Source organism: Hylobates moloch, unplaced genomic scaffold (assembly GCF_009828535.3).
Source record: "Hylobates moloch isolate HMO894 unplaced genomic scaffold, HMol_V3 SCAFFOLD_16, whole genome shotgun sequence".
Classification (NCBI taxonomy): domain Eukaryota; kingdom Metazoa; phylum Chordata; class Mammalia; order Primates; family Hylobatidae; genus Hylobates; species Hylobates moloch.
Window position 1 is genome coordinate 59,051,796 of NW_026652291.1, and position 26,184 is coordinate 59,077,979.

Below are 26,184 nucleotides of genomic sequence, written 5' to 3' on the forward strand. Positions count from 1 at the left end.
TGAACACAATAATGGTATCTGTTTATACTGTGAAATGGATATTGTTACAGAGACCACACCAGTGGCTTTTTCACTGTTGAGCTAATAATGCCTTGTGAATGTATGATCTTTGGAGAAACTCCTGTAGCTGTGCTGCTAATGCTATCTGTCTATTGGAAAATAAATTTTGAATGTTTTATCTTTGGAAAACATGTCCACAAATCACAATATGTGACTCTTAGGTGAATTCTGAATCAGATAAGCTGTAAAATAATTGAAAATGTGAACACATTTATCAATTTGGTTGTGTTTTAAAAAAGTCAAAATTTAGTGATGGTACTAAAATAAGCAAAAGCCAAATAATATGACATTTTAAAAATATATGAATGGCTTTAAAAAATAAATGAATGGGTAAATGTAGTTGGGGCATAAATAAAACAAGATTGACCAAGAATCAATATTTGATGAACATGGGTGATGGGTACATGGGGTTTCATTGTTCCATACCGTATACTTTTCTATACATTTGAGCAATTTTCTTTAAGAAAATTAAAAATAGAAATTGGCTAGATTCAAATCTTGTCTTCTCCATTGCATTAAAGAACTTTTGATTCTTTAATCTGTTGATGTTTCAGTTTCCTCATCCATTAAATGGTGATAATAGAATTTACCTCGTGAAGTCAAGTTGAGAATTAAAATTATGCATATTTACATATACCTATATGTTTAAATTAAACTATACATGATTTAATACAGACAGTTTTTGCGTGGTACATAGCATGGCATGTCGACGCAGTAGGGACTCAATCTGTGGCAGCCAATGTTAATGGAAAGGGTGGAATTTGTTCGGGGCTTAAATCAGATTTTTAATCATGTGCTAGTTTCATAACACCACACTGCTCCTTGATGCGTTTTTCAAAGGAAAGAGCCAAAACTCATTGATAAGGCAAGGACATCTTGGCGCTGCTTGAAAATCACCCCAACAGGTCCCTGTATCCCCATTTGCAGCTCCAGCAAATATCCCCATTTGCAGCTGCTCCCCCTCCAGTACCTACCCTGCTGATAAGCCCCAGTCCCTGTCAGAGAAGCAGCACATGACGGATGTTTAACATAAAAGTGTTTTTAGGGGCCAGGCAGGGCTGCTTTATTTCCCCTAACTAGGTAATTTAAGGTATATTTTCTCATATTTGCCAACAGACCAAAGAAGAAATGCCCTAAGATGTAATCAATATTCACATCAGCCTTCAAACCAATTTGGTTTCAGTGTTTCACACTGTTGAAATAAACAACCCAGTGAAGTCCCACACATCAAGATAAAAGCTAACAAAGAAATGGCATTTTTCCCTTGGGCAAATATACACCTACAAGATGACTTGTGAAGCAATAAATATAGGTTATGGAGATTTTCCCCTCTTACTCTAAGAGTACATAAACACTTTAAAATATATTTGAAATATTCTTGATTGCTGAATTAATATATTTTGTAAGATGAGGTAATTATTGACAAAGAAGATATTCTCATCTTGTATTCAGTTTAAATGCAAGCTCTCATACAAAAGAGAGGAGATTTATAACCTGCTCCAGGAAGCTAGGAGAAGGTTTCATCCACCCCCAAAGTACAGCTCCTCACTCTTCTGCTTGTTAACAGTAATATGGATGCCACTGTGTCTGGTCACGGATCTGTGTCTCTGCTTAAATTGTCCCCATTGCACAGAATGTCCTTTCTCCATCTCCACAGGCTAAACTTCTGTCTCAACCTCCTATGACTGTACTTTCGGAAAGGAAAGTGGGGAACACAGTAGGTGAGAAAAGACATCTGTTTTGCTGGTTGATAGTCTAGAAGATGTGGCCTAGACGTTGAATTATTGTCATTTCATAATTTATAAAAACAACTATTAAAATGCCCAGTGATCCTGGATAATGTATAGTCACCGTTCTTATCTTACAAGACATAGCTGTCCTGATGCAAAGATACAACATGTGTAATCTTTCCTTCTCCAAACTTCTCAATCACTCTTTAACCTTTGTTGCTACTTCCCACTTGATATGTTGCATTTTGTTTCTGAAAATTCATATCTATAACTATACCATGATCAGAATGGCTAAAGTGAAAAAGACTACACTAAATATTGACAAGAACATGGAGCAACAGAAATTCACATATTCGGCTGGAAGGAATGTCAACGGGTACAATTTCAAAAAACATTTGGCAATATTTACTACAGCTGAACACGTGCATTCCCTGTGATGCAGAAATTCCATTTCTACCTATATGCCCAATAAGAAGTTACATATATTCATTTGTAAAACACGTACAAGAATAAGAACGTATTACATCAGTGATTATAATATCCTAAAACTGGAAAGCAACTCAGATGCACATCAGCAATTTCAAAATGAATAAATTACGATAATGAAATACTACCCAGCAATGAGAATGAATAAATTTGCCATATGCTCAAGGCAGATTGAATCACACAAATATTACTGAGTGAAAAATGAAAGCAAAAGAAATTCAGAAAAAGGCAAGACTAAGCTATGAAGTTGTAAGTCAGGAGAGTGAAGATAGGGGCTATCTTTATAAAGAGATAGTGACTCAGAAAGAGTATAAGGGGGGCTTCTGGATGTTGGCAATGCTGTTTCTCAATTTGGGTGCTGGTTACATAGGCGATTTCACTTCGTGAAAATTCACCAAGCTCTACATTTAAGTTTTGTGCACTTTTCTGAATCTATATTATACTTTAAAAGTTTTTAAAAGAAACCTTATCCATCCCATTGACTAAATTTTGAGAACATACTTCTTATTCAATCCATCTTCATAGTCCCACTGCCCTTCACATTAGCCTTCATTTAAAACATGATTCATAATTGTTTTCTCAATAAAGGACTGAGCTACATGTTTAAACAGATGCTCTGGTCCCAGGTCCTAGGATCTAGTATGTTATTAGATGGACTTGAACTTCCCTGTGTAGCTTGCTAATTACTGCTCTGAGTTTAGATCTTTGGTATTGATGTGGTTTTTCTCTTTGTCTCCACTCAAATCTAATGTTGAATTGTAATTCCTAATGTTGGAGGCGGGATCTGGTGGGAGGTGACTGGATCATGGAGGTGGCTTCTAATGGTTTAGCACCATCCCCCTAGTGCTCTCTCATGATAGAGTTCTCAAGACACCTGGTTGTTTGAAGGTGTGTGGCACCTCCCCCTTTGCTCTCTCTCTCTCTCTCTCTCTCTCCTGCTGGGCATGTGAAAATGTACTTGCTTCTCCTTCACCTTCTGCCATGAATTTCTTAGTTTCCTGAGGCCTCCCCAGCCATGTCTCCAGTATAGCCTACAGAACTGTGAGTCTATTAAACATCTTTTCTTCATAATACCCAATCTCAAGTAGTTCTTTATAGCAATGTGAGAATGGTCTAATACAAATATGCTACACATGGTTTTCTGTAACAGGCTTTTAACTGGCCTCCCTCCTTCCAGCACTTCCGCCCCATAATCCACTCCCATACCCTACAAATGACTTATTCTTTTAAGAAACACGGCATCAATCACATCAGTCCTCTGTTTAACAACCTTCAATGACCATCCTTTTCCTGTAGGAGTAAGGTTAATTAAAACTCATGGTGTAGCTCTCGATGGCCCCTACAGTAGTCATGAACTTTCTGCTTCATCAGATTAAGTCTAACTTGTGAATGAGGCTGGGAAACATTTACTGTCCTCCATTAACAGCTCTGCTCACAGTCCCTTGCTCCCATGGTTACACCTGTCTGAATGTTTACCATCATTCCTTCTCCCAATCCTAGAGACTATCTCAGACCGTTATTATCCTGTGAAGAATTTTCTGGTCGCCCCAGCTCACAGTGATCTCTTCCTTCTGATAAATTACCCAAAATTTTTTAAAAATATATTTCAAAAAATCTTTTTTTCAAAAAATATTTTTGAAATATATTTTTATATATTTTATGTATGTTTTAAAAATATAGTTCACTTAATTTTACAGTGCACTTTCATAAGCTTTATCTCATTCACTCTTTATAATAACACTGTGAACAAGGCAAGGTACAAATAATTAATCTCATTTTGTAGATTAAAAACTGAGATTCAGGGAAGTGAAGGGACCTAAGCCAGTGTGCTCAGCCAAGGGTAAAGCTCACTCTTCTCACCCAAGCTCTCTATACCCAATTACCTTTTTATGAGTATATACGTTATCTGCTCCCAAATATACATTTTTTTCTAAATGTGCTTACACGTTTGTATGTCTCATAATACCGGGCAAGACATTTATGGGGCTATGTAGAGCTGAGTGATTTTATTTCAATATTGTTCCCAGCAAGCTCAAGGACTGACAAAGCTGTACCGCCTCTGCTCTATGGGACTTCTGTAGCAAAAACTGAATGGTAGAAAAAAACAATCACTGCATCTCCAAAAAATCTGCTTTTGGAAGTAAGAAAGAGACAAGAAAAATAATCTTTTAAAGGTCGTGGCAGCCTTAATTTTACCTTTATATCCTAGGCTCCATATTAAAAAGTTTCAAAGAAGGCTATCAGAGGTAATGACAATGGGCTTCAAGAACTACAAATGAATCACAATGAAATAAGTTTCAAATTGATCAAATTCCAGAAACCACTCCTCAAATAATTTAACTGGTAAGCAAAATGGAGAACTTTTTGATTTTGAAGCCCAGTTTAACAGAATTTAAACTATATTAATATAAAACTTAATTTTCTTTATTCCAAAGGCTATATTATACTAACTCTTTCTGGAAGCTAGCCACAGAACTAATGTGATGAAATTGAAAGAATGGGGAACAAACTAGGTAGATGCCTGGACACCCCAAACTGAAGGTAAATGCTACCTTCTACCCTAACATTCTTGACTTCCACAAACTCAGGTGTTAGACACCTGAGCACTGGAAGTTAAACATCTAGATATGAAGACTAAGAAAAGAAAAGTGAGATAGAAGGACCAAAATAAATCTGAATATTGTAAAGAAGGTATTCACACAGTCTTTATTTGCCTAATGCTAAATACATCCCGTATCTCTTTCTAGTCTGACCCTTCATTCCAAATGCCTGTGCCTGGGCTAACGGGAGTATAGTCAGCGAATAGAATTTGCTTTACTATCGGATCTTCACTCAAGTGAAAGCAATTTGAGGTAGGAATCATGTTTTGTTTTGGTTTATGTGGTTTTTTTGCAGAGCTTTACATTTCATGTAAGTCTGAATTTCTGGAATGAGTACTTAAGCTTAGGGATTCCTGAGCATGCATAATCATTTGAGAGCAGCTAGATGATCTGTCTAGCCAGAGAATCTTGTCAGCATGATAACTGTACTCAAGACCACAATTTTACTAAGAGTTGAAGTGTGCAGGCAATTTTAATTGGTGAGAAAATTCATTTAGGATAAATATTTACTTTTTGAAGATTATTTTTATGTTCACTTTATTTTTGCCATAGCTATTGTTGCTATACTGACAGCACTTCCAATCAGAGCCTGTGTAAAAAAATACTATAGTGGTCCTCAGTAAAAAAGTCCCAATGCTTTAAAATGGTTTATGTAGGCAGAGAACTATGCTTTAACTTCTTGCTATAATACAACCATAACTTGCATAAAGTAAATCCAATCCTAGAGAAATTATGAGCTATGAATTCTGCTTGTCTTGTTTCATTAGCACAAATAATTTTAAAAGTGCTAGACAAATAGGCCAACAGATGTCGAGCAAACAGAACCTATAACTGGGATTCCTGAAATCCCCAATAAAACAAATAAACGGGAGACAGCTATAATAAAATAAATGCCTCTGTAATGAAGAGAAGTGTGTAATAGTAAGCATCCAAACCTAGCATTGTAAAGAAACAAAAAGTAAAAAGATAGCATTTCGAAAACCAACTTACTAAAGTAAGGTTACCTATTTATCATAAGGCTAAAGGTGTAAGGCTGCTGTCATCCAAGTATGGTCCAGGGAACCCTAGACAGACTTTTTAGGGAGTCTGGCATTCCAAAACTATTTTTATAATAATGATAAGACATTATCTGCCTTTTTTACTTTCAAAGTCTCACAGGTGTATATGCAATGTTTCCAGTCCACATGATAAGTGATAAGGTCATCACTCTGATGGTTAATGGAATATATCTCTACCTCTATCTCTATTCCACATAAACAAAACCTCTTTAGAGTCTTCTTGGAATTGCTCAGTAAAACTCTAAAGGAATCCTGAGACCAACAAGTTTGAGAACTGATGGTTTACAGACTACAAATTCAATTTATCACAATATGACTTTGAATAATATTTTACCACTTCACACACAGTGTAATAAATTTACAGCATTTCACCTCCATTCTTTGTGCTATTGTTGTCAACACATTTTTATTCTACATAAGTTAAAAGCCCCACAATGCAGTTTTATGGTTTTTCCTTTAAAAAATTATCTTTTAAAGTTTCTTTTTAGCACTTTAAAGTTCGGTTCTGACATACATTGTTTCTGATGAAAAGCTGGCTGTTATTCTTAGCTTTGACTCCCCGTACCTAAAGTGTCTTTCCTCATTTTTCTATCCTGTCATCCCAACTGCTGTTAAAGTTTTCCCTTTTATTACTGGTTTTCAAAAATTTGATTACAATGAGCCTTGGGGTAATTTTCTCTATATTTCTTCTTTGTATCTATGAAAAATTTTCAGCCATTCTTTCTTTAAGTATCTTTCTTTCTCTGCCTCTCTTCTTCTGAGGCCTCAGTTACACCTATTTTAGACTATTTGATTTTGTAGAGTTCAGAAGCCCTATTTCTTTTTTAAAAATCTTTTTTCTTTGCTTCAGTTTAGATCATTTCTACTGCGTTTTCTTCAAGTTCTCTAAGCTTCTTTTCCTGTGATTTCTTTTTTTTTTTGAGACGGAGTCTCGCTCTGTCCCCCAGGCTGGAGTGCAGTGGCGCCATCTCGGCTCACTGCAAGCTCCGCCTCCCGGGTTCACGCCATTCTCCTGCCTCAGCCTCCCAAGTAGCTGGGACTACAGGCGCCCGCCACCACGCCCGGCCCTGTGATTTCTAATCTGCTGTTAATCTTGTCCAACTTATTTTTCATTTTATTTATTTAATTGTTTTTTATTTCTACAAGTTCCACTTGGATCTTTTTATGCCTTCCATTTTTCTCCTCCTTATGTTTCTATATTTTTTTACATCCTTGAATTCATTTTTATTGTATATATGTAGTTTATATGCACTATTTTAAAGTCCTTTTATAACAATTACATAATCTGTGTCATTTTAAGTTCTGTTTCTGTTTATCTTTCTCCTGGTTATAGACTTTATTTTCCTGGTTCTTCACCTGCTTGATAATTTTGATTGGGTGCTAGATATTATGTATTTTACATTGTTGGATGCACAATTTTGTTATATTACTTTAAACATCATTGGACATTGTACTGATCATTAGAATAATTTGCTTATCATTTTGATTTTTTGAGACTTCTTTTAATTTTTATCTGAACAGCCTCTATTCTGGGACTAATATAACTCACTACTAATTTATCACCTTTCTGAGGATTCTAGTGCCTGCCCCATGCATTACAATGTCTCTTGAATCCTGGATGCTAGAAATACAAACTATGCCCAGCACTGTGTGAACTCTGGAAATTATTTGGCTTGTTGCTTCTCTTTGCCTGAGTTTTCTCTCATGTATGTACAGATCAGCCAAAGACAAACAGTGACCCCTCCACAGCCAGAGTTCTCTTCTGAATCTCTCTCTCCCCCTCTTTCTCTTTGTCTCTCTCTTTTTTTCTCTCTCCCCAAATCCCTCCTCTCTGGTACACTTATTCGTGCATTCTAGATGCTTTAGGATCCCCAGTCTCCTATTTTATTCCTCAACACAATGAGGCAGCTGCGCTGTGTTGTGGTTAATCCTCCCGGTGCTGTTGCCTAGAAACTGCCTCCAGGAAATAAGTGGAAGCAATGTTAGGACTCACTTCATTTATTTTCACTATCTCTGTATTATCTGTAGTCCAAGGTCGGAAAATTTCCTTTATTTTGTCCAGCTTTTTAATTTGAAGATCAGTTTCTGTAGCAGTGTACATTTATCAAGGAAACAAAAGTCAAAGTAATTTATTTGTGTTGTATTTTACAGTTGTAGTGGTCCATGATAAATTGGTGAAAACACTGATTCTTTATCATAGATTATTTGAAAATAGTGACATTAAATAACGTTTCTAACATGCATTATCATGTTTATAAGATGGCATGCTGATTGTGTCTTGGGGACTTAATAGAACTGATTCAGATAAAGGAATAAAGGAGAGTGGAGAGGACCTTCTAGGCAGATGTTCTCTGTCCCATGAGAACTATAAAGACATGTACAAGGAGGAGGCCTCAGACTTTTCTACTTAAAAGTTGTGCTTGGAATTATTTGGGATTATTATCTGTACCCAAGGAGAAAATGAGGCAAGTAATAATTGAACATTGCCCCAATTATTGCTGTGAATCTATAAAAAATGAATGTTTAGTGCTTTCTTCTTAGAGTCCTATTCCATTCTTCTTAGGGTATCTACCTTCCCTTCAAGCTATTTTATTAAAAACAGGGTCAAGATTCTTTTCGGTTTTTGTTTTCTCCAAGATGGTGGATTGGAGGCATCATCAACATGCCTCTCCCACTTGGGAAGACAAAATAGTGCGTGGAGACTCACACTGTGAACTTTCTTCCAAGAAGCAACACAGGAACTTAACAAGAAAACGGAAAGAAACCACATACCCTTTGAGAGAAGCAGCAGGTTGGCTGAGCACAGTGGCTCAAGACTGTAATCCCAGCGCTTTGGGAGGCCGAGGTGGGCGGATCATGAGATCAAGAGATCGAGACCATCCTGGCCAACATGGTGAAACCCCATCTCTACTAAAAATACAAAAATTAGCTGGGCATGGTGGTGCGTGCTTGTAGTCCCAGCTACTCAGGACGCTGAGGCAGGAGAATTGCTTGAACCTGGGAGATGGAGGTTGCAGCGAGCTGAGATCGTGCCACTGCACTTAAGCCTGCTGACAGAGCAAGACTCCATCTAAAAAAAAAAAAAAAAAAAAACTAACGAAGAAAAGCAGCAGCAGGTTGCAGCCTGCACTGTGAGCTAGTTGGAAAACTCTAAGTCCCCAGAGTGTGAGAGGGTTAGAAACTGCTTCTGGGATATACATGCCCACTGGGGAACCTGGCAATTCAGGCTACAGAGAAAGACTTAATCCTACCAAGCCCTAGAACTGATTTAATGAGCTGCAGGGGGTACACGAGAAGGAGCAGCATCGGGATGTGCTTTGCATGCATTCCCAGTCTCCAGTGGGGACAGAGGGAAGCCATTTCTGATCCTCACAGGGGACCTCACAGACGTCTGCCAGCTAGCTCAGGCGGTGGTTGAGAGAAGCTCCCAATTGAGATTTGCAATGTAATCTCAAGTGGGGATAAACCCCCTTAGCCTGAACTCAGGGACAAGCAGAAAGCGTACTATAACCATGAGCACAGGAGCTAAATGCCCCTGCTTTGCAGGTGGACCAGGAGGGGCATGGCCTGAAAACCACAATTTCTGTCTCTATGGGGAAGGCTTATGCCCTGGAGAAGATTTGAGTTCTGAGTGCAGACTGCTTGGAATCTAGCTAGCTGCTGATAGTGAAACACTGCAGGTGTGAGACCTGCCTTGCCAAGTGTGTGGGGGCTGAGTGAGGCTTACTGCTGCCTGCTACTCCCCACTCCCTATGTGGAAGAGTCCACATGGTGAAGTGCCTTCTGTGCAATGGAGGCAGCTGTGATCCTCTGCTTGTGCCAGCACACAGAACATGGACTTCCGTGACCTAGCCCCACCTAGCTTTGCCCCTTCACCAGTTCTGGTTGCTTAACACAAAGGACTGAGTCTTTGGGGGGTTAAATCACCCTTCCCATTGCTTGAGACACCAGAGTACCTCTCCCAGTAAAATAAGGCAAGCACAAATCCCACCATTATTACCACAGTTGGTGCTCCTTTGCAAGCATTACCTCCTGGCTGGAGGCCAACCAACACAGTCCTTTACAGCATTTGTAGACAGAATAAAACAACACCAAGAAAGAGGAAACTTGAGTGTGATCTCAACTATCACCATTGCCTGCAGCACCCTGGCTAACAAGGAGGTCCTCAGCCTGTCCACATGAGCAGTTCATTTACTAGTATAACTGGCATTTGAGAAAGCCAATACACTAAAGCTATTCATAACCAAGCAATCTCTCAGAGTCTAAGTCACTCTCCTGCCACTCCCATCAGAGCTGGTGCCCGTAGCCACTTCTGGGTGACTTGAGAACAGGTCACATCGCTAGATCCCTTGCAGACATTCTGCAGCACCAGCCTGGAGGTATCAGTCCCACTGGGTGGCCAGATCCAGAGGAGCAGCAGCATTCACAGTAGTCTGGCTCTCAGGGACTCCTACTTCTAGGGGTAAAGATGATGCACCACATCAAGGGAGCACCCTGTGGGACAAAAGAATCCAGACGGCAGGTCTTGAGTCCCTGAATTTTCTGCTTTGGGGAAGTTTCTTTCAACAGAGGCACAGGAGCAGTGCTGGGCTCAGCAGGGAAAGCTTGTGGCTCTAACTCAACAGTCAGTCAGCCCTGGTGCTAGTGAAGAGTCTTGAAAAGTAGAATTCTTTTTCCCCCTCATCCACCACTGCAGACACAGCTGGAGCTTCTCCCACAGAAGCTCAGTGTGGGTGCATCTGTAGAAAACCTTTCTGGAACACTTCAAGGTAACTGCATCCCCACGGGAAAAATGCCTTCCAAGTTCAGGCTTACACAATGGGGAGAGTCACAATCCCTGTCTACACGGAACATCAGCACTCTTGCAGGTGAGAAGAGGTGCCTATATGATCTGTATAGCTGGAACACTGGGCCAGCAGTATGACTGGGAGGTGGATCACTTTCCTGCTGGACTGGCGGGGTAGCTGAGGTGGCTCTCTCCCTTCTCCTTGAAGAGGACTCAGTGCATTTCACTGACAGTTCCCCCAGGTGCTTCTGTCAAGGCTGGGAGCCTTGACCTCTGCCCACCAGTAAATATTGCATTTACCCATCTGCTTTAGCCACAGTTGTTTTTTTGCTCCCCTTGGACATCTTTTACTGGTCTGAAGCCTGAACTATTCCACCCAGTGAATAAAATACTGGGAAAAAGAAGTAAATAAATAAAAGGGTGCACACCACTGGAGAATGAGACAAGTGTCAAGACATCTCTGCCATTCAAGCCCCACAGGAGACAATGAACCTGCTCACATACTGAGAACATTGCTACTACGACCAGCATCCAAGAAAGCCGTCATACAAAGGCTCTCTATAACCAAGGAACTTCTACAGAATCCATCCTTGAAAGCACCCGGAGCCAAACCAGATTACAATAAACTATAATCAAAGTCACATCCTCAAAGGGGCAAAAAAGAAATAAAAAACCCACAAATGAATAAAAAATAAATTCAAAAATAATTAGAAGAAATGGTCTATCCAAATGCAAGAAGTGCAAAGAACCACTGGAAGATTAAACCATACATACAAAAATGTGACCCAGGGTCAAAAGAGAAAACAGTTAATAAAACAAACCCAAAAAGAGATGACCCAGGTGTTGGATTTATCGGCTGCACTTTAAAATAAATATAATAAAATACCAATGGATTTAATAGACATTATTGACAACATGCATGCTGAGATATGTAAGTTTTGGGGAGAGAAGAACAAATATATGTGTGGGGAATACATTAACCAGTATATTTAAAAATATGTATACAAAATATGCTAACCAAAAAGAAAGATTGACAAATAGGACATGAGTAAAATTTTAAAATGGTGCTCATTAAAAGACAGTATTAAGAAAGTCAATTGGCAATCTAAAGTCTGAAAAAATATTCAAGAAAGATGCAGCTGAAAAAATATTATTTCCAGAATATATTTATAAACTCCCATAAATTAACAATTAAAAATTGCACAATAATAAAATACATAAATTGTGTAATGAGTGAGTACTGCTATAGATTGAATGTTTTTGTCCCCCCAAATTCATATGTTGAAATATGTTGTGATTTTAATTTATGTCTTTTTTTTTTTTTTTTCTTTTTGACGGAGTCTTGCTCTGTTGCCAGGCTGGAGTGCAGTGATGTGATCTCAGCTCGCTGCATCCTCTCCCTCTCGGGTTCAAGTGATTCCCCTACCTCAGCTCCCAAGTAGCTGGGACTACAGGTATGCACCACTATGCCCAGCTAATTTTTTGTATTTTACTAGAGACAGGGTTTCATCACGTTGGCCAGGATGATCTCGATCTCCTGACCTCGTGATCCGCCTGCCTCAGCCTTCCAAAGTGTTGGGATTACAGGTTTGAGCCACCTCACGTGGCCAATTTGTTATGTCTTTTTAATTTGGACTTGAAGTCTCTCTCCTGAGAATGACCATAAGCCAAGATAACCACTGCCTAGGAGAGCCTTGACTAGGGGAAAAATTAGGTTTAGGTGTGTGTGGGTCAGGTAAAATGGAATGGATCTTTAAAACTTCATGTTGAGCAATAGAAACCAGGCCCTCCTCCCAACATACTATATAAGGACATGAAGTGAAAAGGCATAAAATAGAAGGAATTTATTACTCACAGGTCCCAGAGAGGTTATAGGTGCCAGTGGGAGGCTGATGGGAAATTCAGAGGCAGCAGGGAGCTCAACCAGTAGGTGAAGAGAGAGAGAAACAGAGGGAGAGAGAGACCTGTGGGACTATACCTTTATTAAGGTTCATGGATATTATCTGTTAGGCTTATCCATGGGTATTGAGGACTGTCTAGTTCAAAGAAAACACATAAAAAGGGGAGAAATTATGTACATGACTCTGGCGTTGGCCGTTAGATTTATCATGGTTAGCAGCTGTGGAAAGTGTTGGATTTTGGGTCAGTGGAGTGAGAAACAACCACAAAGGGAGGGGAAGTTCTAACTAGGCCAAGGGAGATAAAGTATGACTTATGTCAGGCCTGAAAATGGACGCCAAGGCAGCAACCACATTAAACAAACTTATGACAGAACTTAATTACCAGTGTGATGGTATTTGGTGGTGCGGCCTTTAAGAGGTGATTAGGTAATGAGAATAATGCCCATATAAAAGAGGTCACAGTGAGCTTCCTTGCTTTTTAGGCAATGTGAGGATACTGGAAAGATTACTACCAACCTGAAAGCAGGCCCTCACTAGGCACTGAATCTTCTGGGAACTTGATCTTGGACTATGCTTCCTCCAGAACTTTGAGTTTCTGTTGTTTATAAGCCACCAATCTATGACATTTTGTTACAGTGGCCCAAATAGACTAAGACAAATCCACAAAATATGCTAAACATCATAAGTCATTAGGGAGATGCAAATAAAATTCACATTCCAGTGCCATTCATCCCCACTGGAAGCACTAAAAACAAGCCATCTGACAACCCCAATATTGTCAAATATGTGGAACAACTAGACAGTTCATGTAGTGCTGGTGAGAATGTAAAATGGCACAGCACAATCACTTTGGGGTCTTGCAATGGCCCAGCAAGAACACTCACAGATATTTAGCAAAGATAAGTGAAAACATAGGCCCATAAATGATCCATACAAAAAATTTTGTACGCACATCATTTCTATTTGCTGTAATTGGAAACAACTTAAATGTCCATCAACAGGAGATAAAAAGGAACTACTGACTGATACACACAACAATACTAATGGATCTCTAAAGCCTTATGTTGAGCAATGGAAACCAGGCCCTTCCCCCAAAATACTGCATGATACCATTTATATAAAATTCAAGAACAAAAACTAAACTATGGCGATAGAAGTAAAAATGTGGTTTCTTCTGGGAAGAAGGGTTTGACTAAAAAGGGGCACAAAGGGATTTTTCTGCGATCATGGAAATGTTCTACATATTGTTTTAGGTGATAGTTACACAAGTGTATAAAATTCTCAAACTCATTGAAATGAATATATTGTATCTGTGCATTTTATTATGTCAATCATACTTCAATAAAAAAGAAACCAAAATAAAATAAAACAACCTATATAGAAAGAAATGTGCCCCTGCACAACTGTAGAGCTAGGTAAGTTTTCACAATTTGGAAAAGCCCATGTAACCAGCACCCATATCAAGAAAAAGGGCATTACCCACATGGCAGGCCACTCTCGTACCTGCTTCCTGTCTCTACCATCCCAAGTAACCATTATCCCGACATCTAACTGCACAGATTAGTTTTGCACTTTAATTAAATGGGATCATTTAATAAGTACTCTGGTTTCTAGCTAATTTTACACAATCATAACTTTATGAGATGTATTTGTATTATTATGTGTAGCCATAAATCTTCATTCTCAGAGCTGTGGGGCATTTTATTTTCTTTAGTCATTTGATTTGTGTATATTTAGCATCCCAGGGCATATTAACAACCAGCTAGTCTTTGTTGATTCCAAGTGTCAGATAGTTATCAGAGTAGATTATAATCATGACAGACCACAGCTTCTCTGTAGCAATTAGAAAAGTATAAACAAATTCCTGCAACAACTGTAGAAAGCTAAAAATATTAATTTTCTCTGTGTATACATTATTTTATTTTGGTTCTTTTTATGAGGTATAATTTTTTCTACAATGAAATACACTTACATGTTTAGTTTAATGTGTTTTGAGAACAATATACACCCATGTAACAAGACAATATATAGAACATTCCCTACATCCTTGAAGTCCCCTTGTGTCCCTTTCCAGTCTAATTTTTCCTCCTAGAGACAACTACTTTCTGATAATTGTATCACTAGTTAAATCATCCTGGACTTTAAAAAAATTTATTTTCTTATAAGAAGGACTTTAGGTCATTATATTATATTCAATTATATTCACTCAAAGAAGAGAACACAAATAGACAATTAAAAGCTGCTGTCAACTGAATCACACTCACAAATCTGCACATTGACACCACGCAAATCAGTCACCAATTTTCATGCTGCTGAAAGGTAAAACTATAGAGTTGCCCCCAGCGAAAAAAGTCCTTCAGCCACATCTGCTGCAGCAGTGGGCTGACAGAAGGATTTGCAATCTTCCAATTGCTTTATTTATGATATAAGAGAATAAGAATGCATGCTCTGATGAGTTTGGATGCACTCATTTAGACTGTTGGGTGCAATGTTTGAAAGCCAGATTTTTCCTAGCACAGACTTACTATTGATTTCTATTGGGCACATGCAATGGGACAAATTTTGTCAATCAAGAAACTTGCTGTAATGCCATTAAGCAAACAAGAAACTTTATCTAATATAAATTTTCCCAGAATCCAGTGCAAATTTTCCCAGAATCCAATGCCTTTGTGCACAGGAAGAAGGAGTTATAATGATTGAGAGTGAAAAGTTTTATCTCCCTATCCGGAAGAAAAATCTGTGAATATATTTCACTGTAGATTGCAGCCAGAGACCAAAAAGCATACACCATGCAAAAAGATGGATGATAATTTGTTCTCAGTAGTCATCATAACCCATAATAAATTGTTATTTCTTATGAAACTTATGAGTCCATCTCTGATGCATTGGCTGAATATAGCAAATGATTGAATCGTTAAAACCCTTCAGTTTAACTCATGTACATGTACAGATATAATTTCTGTCTATTAAATTACAATAAGACCAAATAGGCAGGTTAGAATCTCCAACTGTGTCAAAAAGCTATGGCTTAACACAGGCAAACTGATATCAGCAGATCACATTTTCTCTTCTGGCGCAGGAACACCTTACAGCTCGGTACTCAGAACTTGCAACATTCTGCTCCCCTGCCTACTGAGGATAGTAATAGCCTCTTTCTGACAAAGGATGGTAAAGATGGCCACAAATGCAGGACTCCGGCTTTTCTCAGCTTTAAAATCTGAGGGCAGCAGCAGGTTGCTATTTTCTCCTGAACCTGATGGGGTTTAGGGGAAAAAGTTAATGGACAGGGAGTCACAGCCCCTTCCTACATTCTTTCCTTACAACCTCATGGGTACCACCAGGAGAATCAGCATAATTCTCTCTCCCTTCTCCCTCTCTCATCTCTTTTCTCTCTCTTTTTCAGGATCTAGCTAGTTCCAGAGGGTAACTCAAGCCCCGACCAAAATTTATTTTTATGCTTTAAGTTCTGGGTTACGTGTCCAGAACTTGCAGTTTTGTTACATAGGTATACACGTGCCCCGGTGGTTTGCTGCACCCATCAACCTGTCACCTACATTAGGTAATTCTTCTAATGTTATCCCTCCCCTAGTCCCTACCCCCAACAGGCCCCAGTGTGTGATGTTCCCCTCCCTGTGTCCATGTGTTCTTATTGTTCAACTGCCACCTATGAGTGAGAACATTCGGTGTTTGGTTTTCTGATCTTGTGATAGTTTGCTGAGAATGATGGTTTCCAGCTTCATCCACGTCCCTGCAAAGGACATGAACTCATCCTTTTTTATGGCTGCATAGTATTCCATGGTGCATAAGTGCCACATTTTCTGAATCCAGTCTATCATTGATGGACATTTGGGTTGGTTCCAAGTCTTTGCTATTGTGAATAGTGCCACAATAAACATACGTGTGCATGTGTCTTAATTGTAGAATGATTTATAATCCTTTGGGTGTATACCCAGTAATGGGATTACTGGGCCAAATGGTATTTCTAGTTCTAGATCCTTGAGGAATCACCACACTGTCTTCCACAATGGTTGAACTATTTTACATTCCCCCCAACAGTGTAAAAGCATTCCTATTTTTCCACAACCTCTCCAGCATCTGTTGTTTCCTGACTTTTTAATGATCACCATTCTAACTGGCGTGAGATGGTATCTCATTGTGGTTTTGATTTGCATTTATCTAATGACCAGTGATGATGAGCACTTTTTCATATGTCTCTTGGCTGCATAAATGTCTTCTTTTGAGAAGAGTCTGTTCATATCCTTTGCCCATTTTTTGATGGGATTGTTTGCTTTTTTCTTGTAAATTTGTTTAAGCTCTTTGTAGATTCTGGATATTAGCCCTTCGTCAGATGGATAGATTGCAAAAATTTTCTCCCATTCTGCAGGTTGCCTGTTCACTCTGATGATAGTTTCTTTTGCTGTGCAGAAGCTCTTTAGTTTAATTAGATCCCATTTGTCAATTTTGGCTTTTGTTGCCATTGCTTTTGGTGTTTTAGTCATGAAATCTTTGCCCATGCCTATGTCCTGAATGGTATTGCCCAGGTTTTCTTCTAGGATTTTTACAGTTCTAGGTCTTAGGTTTAAGTCTTTGAGCCATCTTGAGCTGATTTTTGTATAAAGTGTACGGAAGGAGTCCAGTTTCAGTTTTCTGCATATGGCTAGCCAGTTTTCCCAACACCATTTATTAAACAGGGAATCCTTTCCCCGTTGATTGTGTGTCCTAATGGGAATTTCTATACTACCAGGAGAATCACTATAATTTTCTCACTCTTCTTCTCCTCTCCTCTCATCTCCTCTCCTTTCCTCTCCTCTCTTTTCTCTCTTTTTCAAGATCTAGCCAATCCCAGAAGGTAACTCAAACCCAGGCTGCAATTTCTATGCTGCGGAAGGAGGCTGTGACCTTGGATTGTGTATATGAAGCTAAAACTTAGTCATTATTTACTCTGGTACAGACATCCACCAAGTGGGAGAATTATTTTCCTTATAGATCAGGAGTCTTTTAATGAGCAGACTGGAACAAAGGGTTGGTATTCTCTGAACTTCCAGAAACCAGCCAGTTCCCTCAGCCGTATCTTCACAGCCTCACAGCTTGACGTCTCAGCAACGTACTTTCTTTCCCTGAGTGAAACTACAGTGAAATATTCTCCTGAGGGGGTCCTACAAACATTTCATATCTCAATGTCCCCCAATATAAACACCTGGGCAAGAGTCACAGTGTGATCAGGAAGAGACAGGGAGGCACTGTCAACAGAGATGGAGATTTAGAAGAAACTTCACCATAAGGAAAATGTTCTCTCTGGCTCAGAGAACATATCTTAAATTGTCATTCATCAAAAGCATGTTTATCTTCAGTTCTTTATCTCGAAGTAGATTATTTGGCAAAAGATATATATATATGTGTATATATACACATATAATGTATATGTATATATATACACATATGTATATGTATATATATACATATGTATATATATACACATATGTATATATATGTATATATACACACATATATATACACAAGTATATATATATATACTATATATACATATGTATATGTATATATAAATATGTATATGTATATATACACACATATATACACAAGTATATATATATATATATACACACGAGTATATATATACACACAAGTATATATATATATATATTGAGATGGAGTTTTGCTCTTGTCGTGGAGGCTGGAGTGCGATGGCACTATCTCGGCTCACTGCAACCTCCACCTCCTGGGTTCAAGCGATTCTCCTGCCTCAGCCTCCCAAGTAGCTGGGATTACAGGTGCATGCCACCACGCCCAGCTAATTTTTGTATTTTTTTGTTAAGTAGAAATGGGGTTTCACCATGTTGGCCAGGCTGGTCTCGAACTCCTGACCTCACGCCAGCCTCAGCCTCCCAAAGTTCTGGGATTACAGGTGTGAGCCACCATGCCCAGCTGGCAAAGACTTTTTTTAGAAATTTGTGGTGACTACATAAAAGTGTGAAACTGACTCTTAAAAATTAAGAAACACTTGGCCAAATCTATATGCGAATTGTTAGATTATTTAGGTTCATTCCACAGGTATTTATGCATTGCTTACTAAGCCTGAGCGAAGTTCTAGAGCTGAACTACCTAGAGCTGGAAATCACACCTCTTGGACCCTCGTTCTTCCTTTAACTCATGCTGCACCATGAGTGACTTGGAATGCTGTGCATAGGATAAACGTTACTACAGATCTTAACACCAGGGAGAAATGAAGCTCTTCATTTTGCCTCGGACTGACTTCATTACCTGGTCACATTTTCTATATGCAATTACAGAGTTATTCATGTTTCAGGTAAAAAAAATAAAATATCCAAAGAAGGAAAGCTAAAAATAAATAGCTCCAAAATTCTACCTTTCAGAAAAAAATTATATTATGGAATCATGTGGTATAGGATGTTTTCTATTACACATTTTTACCCAACAGTATATTGTGAAATAATTATTTATGGAATGTTATTTATAGATTAACATTATATATTCTAATGATGATATTGTAATGTATGATTTTAATAATACTTTAAGTGATTCCATTTTGTTGGTTATTTAGATTGTCTTAATTATTTACTGTAACAAATAATGCTGAGATGAATACACATATATAGTTATTTCATGATTTCCTAGATTATTTCCAGGAGTTGAATACCTGACACTTAACCTTAAATTTTTCAAGTATTGCTCCCTGACCATTTTTGTGACCCTGGAATATAGCACATTTTTCTTCTGCAACCAATAAATACTCTTGTAAGTGCCCCAATTCACAAAATTTTCTGTACCTATCTAGCTACTGACTATCCAGCTTTTTTTCTACCTCCTAGCGACTTTCCTGTCATCAGTAAGCTATCGCTGGGAGCTTCCTTACGATCTAACTGCAATGATTCCATGTGGCCTCTATTTCCTACAATCCTGCATTAAATTCATGTGCAGATTAATTGTCATAAAACTGTTTGACAGTCATGCCCTTTTGCTCTTGTTTGATGATATTGATAGAAATAAACCTGGTGGTGGATCTGTTTGCATCTGGAACTCTAAATGGAAAGATATTCTTCCTTTTAAAATGAATCCCTATCCTCGAGGTGCAAATAATAATACTAAAAAAGAGAGCATAATGGTGTGTGTGTGTGTGTGTGTGTGTTAGAGAGAAAGAGGAGGGAGGGAAATGGAGACAGGGAGAAAGAAACAGAGAGAGATACAGAGAGAGAGAGAAAGTCAGAGATAGAGAAGGGTGGAATTATGTAAATTATGTAGCCAAGTCATCAAGTAATTAACTAACTAAACAGTTAAATTTTGTAAAACATATGGGAGGAAAGTAAGTAGAGTGTTCCAGAGAAATATTCTATTAAATAAAATAGATGTTTAAGTAGTTTACAAAGGAATAAATCAAAGATTTGAAACAAGAAAAATAAACCCTAGAATCTGGTGTGGGAAACAGTAATAATGAGAGATACTCAAAAGAGGATTCTTAACATTTAGCAGAAATTTAAAAGTACAAGACCTGAAATAATAGATTACCTATCTTATTTAAGGGTTATTTCCAATCTATTTGTTTTATACACATTTTGCAAAAATCCCCAAACATATATTCTGGTCTATAAGCCTTTGTTGGTTCTTTCCAAAGTCCAATTCAATAGGAAATGTTGCAGTTAATATCTTTTACACATCTATGTCTATGTCTACATTTATGTAGAGATTTTAAAAATTCCTGTTACACCTATAAAAGTGAGCATCATAAAGTCAGGAAATACGTATGTATTGTACACCATTAGCTAGGTCTTAGTAGTGATTGCACATTAAATATTTGTTGATCGAAGAGCAAATGGATTGATAGCATTAACAGGTACGGTTTTATTCTTTGGATGCTGTTAGATAAGTATAGATCAATTATTTTATGAATTTGTCCTTTTCTCATCACCATGAGAACATTCCTTATATTTACATGTGTCATATATCTCCTTTCCGTTTTTACACATTTTTCTCATGAGGTACTATTTCTCAGTGTGCAGTTTAGGTGGTCTCCACCTTGTTGGCATCGACAGTGGCATCATGATCACCTGAGTGATTCTACACAAAGGTTTATACCTGATTTGGTTTATTGCCGACTTGGAAGTTTGTCCTATATATGTATGCTGATTCTTCTTGGCTTTGGGCAGTGATGGCATCCCTCTGTCTTACCTCTTTTCTGGTTTATTCTGGGAGTTTTAGAATTTGAGCCTCAAATATTTACTTACTGTGGCTGGAGATATGAGTTCTATAAAATTAAGAGCAATCATATCGGGGCTGGGCTGAAAGAAAATCACAGTTGTCTCAGTTCTCTCTGAGTCCCCATACTTTTCCCTTCCATCTTAAATTCTGTGGAACAAACAAAATTATTCTTGTATGTAGGTGTTCTCATACAGCATCTGCTGCCCTTGTGTACAACTGGATGGGGTCACAGTGTCTGTTGCCATTTGTCTGTATATTGCCATGACTTGCTCTTCTTCTCTTTATATTTTTTTCTTTCCCTTTGAGTGACCTACTTGATTTACTTCATTTCTGGGTGGATATTCCTTCCATTACAAGTCCTAGCCTAAGACTTAAGGAAAATGAGCTTGCTTTTCTACTTTCCTGACTCTGGTTCCAAAGGCTGAATTATTTCAATGGAAATAAAAACTTCTTGATTCTTAACCCTTATGGAGACTTTCAGAAAGTATTATCCTCAATTGTAATATTGGTCTTTTCAAAATTCACCCATGAGAGCAAAATCAGGACCCTGTTCCGGGAAGAAGCATGACTACATCCCAGGGAGCCAGGCCATTTGGCCTTGAAACCGTGATTGTGAAAAGAGGTAGATGAAAGCATATGACTTTCACAAAAAGTAATGACAAAAAGAGAGATTTCTTATTGTTGGGACAATTTGGAGAGAATTAGTCTTTTCTTCAGGAAACATGTGCCTAAATATCAGAAAAGAAGTCATGGAAGAAGAAAGAAAATCTCATTTTCAGTTCATTTTGATGACTTAAAGATGGATGGGCAATTTTCCTGGGGAATATTAAGGTTTAAAAGAACATAAATTTTGGAAAAGTTTCCAGTTATTCTCAATAATAAGACAGATATAAAACTATTTTCCAAATCTATAATAAAAAATTGCCCTGTAATAAATGACAGGAAATTTCTGAAGGTGATGGGTTGAAAAGGGTTTGATGTGGTTCCTATATTTCTAAATTAAATTTTTAGGTAGAATAATCATAGTGAGATAAAAAGGAAATTTTTCAGCCTCAAAATATAAAAGGTTTTTAAGTCATCCATTAAAAGTCTTTGATATACATTTTGGTTATTCAAAGCAGAATAACCACTGTACAATTCCATTTATATAACATTCATGAAATAACAAAATTGTGGGGATTAATAACAGATTAGTGATTGCCAGGGGTTATGACTGGGGAGAAGGAATAGCTGTGGCTATTAAGTTAAAAATAATGACCCATTCCTCCTTTCCAAAAAATCTATTTAAAAATAAACATCATAAAAAATAAACTCAAAGTGAATCATGAAATTAAATGTAAAATGTACAACTATGAAACTTTTGGAAAAAATAAAGAAAATCTTCAAGATGCAGAGCCAAGCAAAGAGTTCTTAGGTTTGACACCAAAAGCACAACACACACACATATATACACACACAAATTGGATTTCATCAAAATTTAAAACTTTGGCTGTGTAAAAGATCCTGTTAAGAAGATCAAATGATAAACTACAGACTGGGAGTAAATATTTAAAAACCAGGTATCTGACACAGAGTTGTAGCTGGAATATATAAAGAATTCCCAAAATGAAACAGTAAAAAAAAAAAAAAGTTAGAAAATAGACAAAAAGCATTAAACAGATTTCACTTTGAGGATATACATATTGCAAATAAGCATATGAGAAGATGATCAACATTATCAGCTATCAGTGAAATGAAATTAAAGCCACAATGAGATATTGTTATATACCTATCAGAATGGCTGAAATAAAAAATAAAGATAACATCAAATGTTGTTGAAAATTTAGAGAAACTGGATCACTAATATGTTGTTGGTAGGGATATAAAATGATACAGGCACTCTGGAAAATAGCAATTTCTTATAAAATTATGCATGCCTTACCACATGACCCAGCAATTACACTCTTTGGGACTTATCCTAGAGAAACAAAAGCTTATATTCTCACCAAAACCTGTACATGAATATTAACAGCAGCTTTATTCATCACAGCCCAAATCTGGAAACAACCCAGATGTCTTCCAGTGGGTGAATGGTTAAGCAAACTGTGGCACATTCATAACATAGTCTGTTATATAGCAATACAGAGGAACAAAAACATTTATACACACAGTAACTTGCATAGATATCATGCTTTTATCCCTCACACACAGTGAGAAAAGCCAATTTTAAAATGTTACTACTGTACAATTCCATTTATATGACATTATTGCAATAACAAAATTGTAGGGGTAAGTAACAGATTAGTGATTGTCAGGGATTAATGATGTGGGAAGGGATGGGTGTGGCTGTGTGAAGGAGTAGCATGAGGAAAGCTGTGATTGTGAAACCGTTGTGGGTCTTGATTGTGGTAATGGTTACATGAATCTATACATACGATAAAATTGCATAGAACCATACACATAAAAATTAGTGCATGTACAACTTCAGAAAACTAAATAAGCTCTACAGATTATACCAATGTTAATGTCTTGGTTTAGATACTGTTCTATAGCTACATAAGTTGTTATCGTTGGGGAGGCTAAGTGAAGAATACGTGAGACCTCTCTGCACATTTTTTGAAATTCTAATTCTATAATTATTTCAAATAAAAAATAAAAATATTTTTAAAAATTAAACAAAACTTTGCATAAAACTCACAATTCTAAATCACCTTCTGTGGCTCTGTTACCCATCTATCACACATTCAGTCTAGGTTCTCTTAGTTCCTGCACTAATAAATATAAATATAAATTGTCCCTGCACCATAAATAGCCCTGCCCCAATCTTGCATTTATCTTTCATCTTTTTCACCTTTTTTCTTACGTACATATATTCAGAAACAGAGAAAAACTGCCTATTGAAAATGATTTGTAGAGTCAGAGTTTGCTAATGTGGGCAAAATGAATCAAATCAGTGAATGATGAATTATATGCAAGCTAGTGTAATGATTTGTAGATAACTGAGAAATTATCTTATTCTCAAAAAAAGTCAATGAATGATGTCTTTATACTGTTAGTACAGTATATGCTGGGTAACTTTTTGTTTTGCTGAATGGAAGAAGGGTTGGAGGAGCATCAAAGTTAATGGGGACTAGAAGCAGACTGCTATTGGCACAAATCCAAAGAGCATTCGTATAAGTGATGGATAATTCAACGAGATGAACACATATTTAATGACAAAATTTACTTACAAAATTACTGACATATGATAAACACATCTCAATTATAAAATCCAGTGGTGTGTCATAGAATCAAACTAATTAGGCAATACCAGTTTTGCCATGATATCTTAGCCTAGTATTGCTAATTTCAGTGTTCTCGGAAAAATAGTTTAGGAGTTATGTCAGAATATTATTGAGGTTAATTTTCACTAGGTAACTACTCTTTTAATTCAGCAACTCTTATTTTTATAGTAATGGGTATTGTCTAAATTATGATTACCTTGAAATTTTTATACATTTATTTGAAACTAGACATGCTGATTCAAAAATTTAAATGAAGACTAAACATGTAGAAAATGAGAAACAGTCTTAAAACAGAAGGGCAATAGAGTGGAGACAAGTTCAATCATACATTAAATAATATTAATAAGCTGAAATAATTAAAAATAGTTGGCAAAAGTGAAAGTATCACTAGATAGATTGATATCAGAAGACAGAAACAAATTACATAGAGAAAATTACTATCCCGCAAAGATATTACTAATTAGGGAGAAAATAATAGATTGTTGAGCACATAATGTTGAGTCAATTGTCTAGCCACTTGAAAAAAATTAACCCCTTACCTTACTCCTTAGATCAAAATAACTCCAAATGATAGGCTTAAAAGATTAAATATAAACATACCAGAAATTTTCAGGATTTAAAAAAGTAAGCTTAGAATGGGTCAGGTTTTCTAAGCAAGACGAAAATTTCAGGAGACATTATAAGGATGAATGCATTTGAATATACCATAAGTAAGAGATATATGAAAGCAAATATTTCTACATGGTAAAAATACAATAAAAAAGCAAAAACTAAGCGCCAAAATGGAATAAAAAGCTTCAAAATATAAAGTCACATAAAACGTGACTTTGTTATATAAAGAGCTTTAGTAAACCAACAAAAAATTAACTCTCTAAAAGAAAATTGTGCTAATACTATAATAGCTAATGTTACTTATTTGTTATGTTTTAGCCACTATTTTAATTTTTATCTAGGTAGTGTGTAATCTACCTATCTACCTATGTATCTATCATTATCAATCAATATATATCTGTTGGTTTCAATATATATATCAAGTGATTCTCACAGTAGTTCTTTAAGTTATGTACTGTTCTTTCTCCACCATCCAATGATAAAACTAAGTCACAGAAAATCTCTGAGCAATTTTTTCATAGAAAATAAATCATAGAGCTAGAGTTTGATCACTGGTAATCTGTCTCCAAAACGAACACTTAAACATAATTTTCAATAGACTATTCAAAGAGAGACATACAAATGGATTTTAAAATTATTTTTTCAACCCAGGCTTCAGTAATAATAGAGAAAATTTTGAAGTGGTATTCTGAATTAGCATTTTTCACCTATTAACTTCAGAAAGATAAAAATGTTTAATAATGCATTGTGTTGGCAAGAATTGAAGCTGACACACATTATAAATACGTAAAGTGCTACTGCTTGTTAGAGGCATTTTGGCAATATTTATTAAATGAAAAATGCATGGGTTCTCTGTTATCATGTACATATTTTCAATAATTTTTATAAATATATTTGTTCATGTTGGCAAACATCTTTTTATGGGGATAATCATTTCAGCATAATATTTGGTAGTAAAAGACTGGAAATGAAAATACAAAAATGCAAAACTGTTTAAATATAATATAGTACAGCCAAACAATGGAACACTACGTGGCCATTTTGCATGGACAAAAAACAAGGCACAGAATGATACGTATGTCTGTCTGAAAATAATGAGTATGTACGTGTATGAGAGTGTTTGAAAGAACAGATGCATAGATGCCTCTATAATGAGAACTGTGATACTGAAGGACAGATGAGGAGGAAAGATTTACTTTTGCTGTGTATTATTTATATTGTGTAAAATATTTATAATTTGCATGGAATAATCTCCCTCACAACACACACACACACACACACACACACACACACACACACACACACACACACACAGTGACTTTCAGGTCTCTCTGAGGTCCAGAAATGGAGACCTCTTTTTTCTCTCTGCCATGCTTTTTCAAAACTTCCTTTCTTCTAAAATCTACCAATTTTGTGACCGTGAATTTTGGTCACAGTTGGTCTCAAGCCTGTAGTT

The 26,184-nt window shown here is 37.0% G+C and overlaps 1 pseudogene and 1 gene segment (V, D, J or C); both read left to right on the forward strand.

Moving 5' to 3' along the window:
• LOC116484549 (T cell receptor alpha chain constant-like) overlaps positions 1-26,184 on the forward strand; it is a 544,481-nt gene that overhangs the window by 8,850 nt on the left and 509,447 nt on the right.
• Positions 1-26,184, forward strand: part of LOC116456199 (sal-like protein 4) — a 31,985-nt pseudogene that overhangs the window by 4,604 nt on the left and 1,197 nt on the right.